Raw genomic sequence first — 3,563 nt, 5'->3', positions numbered from 1 at the left:
GCCTTCACAAGGGACCTCCTTTCTCTCATCTTTAAAATAGGGGTGGGAAGAGGCTGGAAGAATGGCTCAGTGGGTACGGCTCTTGCCCGGATGTAGTCCCTGCACACACACTGGGTAGTTCACAGCTCTGACACTTTCTTTTAGACTTAGACACACACACACACACACACACACACACACACCCTGTTGATGAAGGAAAAATGTATGAGCACAGCCTATGTTAGGCTCATGAACACCTGAGCATCACAGTCTTGCTGTGTATCCATGGTGATGGGAGACAGAAAGCATGCAGTAATTACTATAAGAAGGTAAGTGATTTGATTCAGGAATCCCTGCTCTGCTTCATGAATCATATGACAGGAGTAACAAACCAATTTTTAAATTATCTGTCCATTTTGATTGCATCTGTCTTCAAGTCTGCAGAGATAAGGACTTATAGAAAAAAAAAGGAACCAATAAAAGGAAAACAGAGAAGATGATAAGGTTAAAAAAATTCTCTCAGAGTAGAACACAGAGATAGCTACACACACACACACACACACACACACACACACGAAAATCAAACTGGAAAATGTTCTTTTCAAAGTGAAATTCCTAGGACGGGGAACATCTAGATGGCTTACAGTCACTTGTCAAGAGTCCTTCAATCAGCTGTGCAGCTGAGTCTATGGGGAAACTGGCTAGAGCAGCCTATTAAGATGGGAGACAGATAACAGTGGAAATGGCCGTTGACCATGTGTCCAGGGAGCTGATATCTCACAGGGATGAATGCCGACACATCCCACATACGCTGTTCACAGGCTTTACAATTGCTCTAGACTCTCTCCAGGAGATAGCCCACATCGCTTGGAGGGCAGGAAAACATGAGAATTCTTTTCACTTGAAAACCTCCCCAACCCTATTCCATTCATCAAGAACAGACACACGCTGGCATAAAAGTTGCAGTAGAATGGCGGGCAGGACTCTTGGACTTCACTCTGAGTTTGATCTGAGTTTGACCTTGATGCTTCGGGGCTAATCTGGTGTGTAGTCTATCTATTAAGTGAAATAGCTGAACTGAATGACCAAGCTTTCTCCAGCATAGTCTTCATTATTGAAGGTCTTAGTATCTGCTGTCCAATATTTATTGAATGTTATGATGTCAGAGGCAAGAAGAATGGAATAGGTGGTGTTTCTCTCTTCTAGGAGCTTTTGGCATGCGTGGCTAGACACCAAGAGTGGCAGTGATGGTGATGGGTCTGAACACCTTCTCAGTTGATCTACATGCTTCAGCACAAGCAATTTTAACATCCACCACTCACTTTATAACAATAATTGAATGAGGATTGCACATGGTATTATTTTATAGAAAGACATGCCTGCTTGCCAATTTCAGTGATAGTTCCCTTGGGTTGGGTAGCATAAGGATACTTTGGGTTTAGGTTGCACAGGAAAACAATGCACAGGCCACCCTCCATGGTGGAATTTTGTTCAATGGATATGCTAAATACTAGCACTAAAGTATAAAGTTTAAGAGATAAGGATTTGGAATAGTGTCTTGGCTTTATCACCTAAAGCTGATTGAGTCTGGACAAGTAGCTTGAATGCTTATCTATCTATCTATCTATCTATCTATCTATCTATCTATCTATCTATCTATCTATCTAACTATCATCTATCAATCTATCTATCATACACCTATCAATCTATCATTTATCAATTATCTATCATCTACCATCTAACTATCATCTATCTATTTACTTATCTATCTTTCATTCATTTATGTATCTATTTGTCTATCTATCCATCTATTTCCTCTTCTGGAAAATAGAGACAGCCATTCTTGTTTTATAGAATAGCTGTGGAGACAAAATGGGGTAAGTGTATAAAAGTGTTTGTTGTACTTCCTGGGCATAAGAGCTCAAATGAATAATCGCCATTGTTATAATTATTCGCATCACTCATGTAGACTAACCCAGTAGCTTTTTGGAGGGCAGGACTTCATCCAAGTGTGCATCTTAGGGATGAGAACATCTCGCAGGAGCTACTGTGATTTGGGGGTTTCACATCAGGGCTATGACTATCCTGCAGTCCCCTGGGCCATCAGCTCCCTGTCACTTCATTGCTTGGTGCTTATGAAGATTCATCTTCTCTCTGCTTTGCCTGTTGCCACTGTCACTGAGCCACTGTCTATTCCTGCTCCCCCTGCTCTCTTCTGTTGATACGCATTGCAGGACAGGGAATAGTCCTCTTTCCATTTCCTCACTGTGGTCTCAGCAGACTGTCTTTCTCCAGGTGAATTTTAAGATTCTGCCTCATCACCAGCTTTTAAACCTCGGGGTCACATATCAGCTATTTACATTGTGATTCATAACAGTAGCTAAATTATAGTTATGAAGTAGCAATGGAATAATTTTATGGTGGGGGGGGTCACCATAACATGAAGAACTATATTAAAGGGTAGAAGCATTAGGACTATTGAGCACCACTGTGCTAAGGTCTCTCCAATTTGAACTTGAATTCTTTCACCCATCTGGCTAGATGCTGTCATGGTTTTTCCCAGAATGTTAATCCACACTATGGTCCATGGATGAATTTTTTTTTTTTTGGAATTTTGTGACCCTGAACAGAAGACTCTGAGGGTCACAGGCAACCTTAGCCTGGCCCTTCAGTCCTGGGAGTACAGGGACAGATAGAGGCTCCGCACAATGTCACTTGTCTTGCAGATCCAGAAGAGGAGGCAGCTTCAGCCTGTTGGCCGGAATCTGCTTTTCTGTCTTACACAGCTCTGTTAACTGCTTTCACTTTCCCATCTCTAATATCAGCAACTGTAGGAGAGAAGCGTAATTCTTTCTCACTCATTATTTAGTAAGAAGCTTAATTTTTCTGTTGAAGATGTTTTTCGTGATTATCAAAGCAATTTATGAGCTTCGCTGAGAAGTTGTTAACACATGAGAAGGAGATGCCAGTGGCAAATTCCATAATCTTGTATCAGCAACTTTATTACACGAGGCTTCTATTTCCTCACCTAAGTAAGTGTGTGTGTGTGTGTGTGTGTGCATACGTGCGTGTGTGTAACCGTTTGTTATTGCATATTTTCTTTATTTACATCTCAAATGTTATCCCCTTTCCCACTTTACACCCTCCTGGAAACCCCTTATCCTCCCCCTTCTTCTATGAGGGTGTTCCTCTACCCACCTCCCCACTCCCACCTCCCCACCCTCAATTCCCCTACACTGGGGCATCGATCAAGCCTTCATAGGACCAAGGACCTCTCCTCTCATTGATGCCTGATACGACCATCCTCTGTTACATATGCAGCTGGAGCCATATGTACTTCATGGTTGGTGGTTTAGATCCTGGGAGCTCTGGTTGGTTGATATTGTTGTTCTTCTTATGGGTTGCAAACCCCTTCAGCTCCTTCAGTCCTTTCTCTAATTCCTCCGTTGGGGACCCCACGCTCAGTCCAATAATTGGCTTCTAGCATCCGACTGTATTTTGAAGATCATGGAGGGTGAGTGATATCTGTGAAAGATGTCTGCTCTAGTCAGTGAATGCTATTTTAAGAGGCGAACTACAATGAC

This window comes from Mus caroli, unplaced genomic scaffold (genome assembly GCF_978045245.1).
Source record: "Mus caroli unplaced genomic scaffold, Mus_caroli_1 scaffold_16, whole genome shotgun sequence".
In the NCBI taxonomy this organism is placed as follows: Eukaryota; Metazoa; Chordata; class Mammalia; order Rodentia; family Muridae; genus Mus; species Mus caroli.
Note: the sequence above shows the minus strand (reverse complement) of the source record.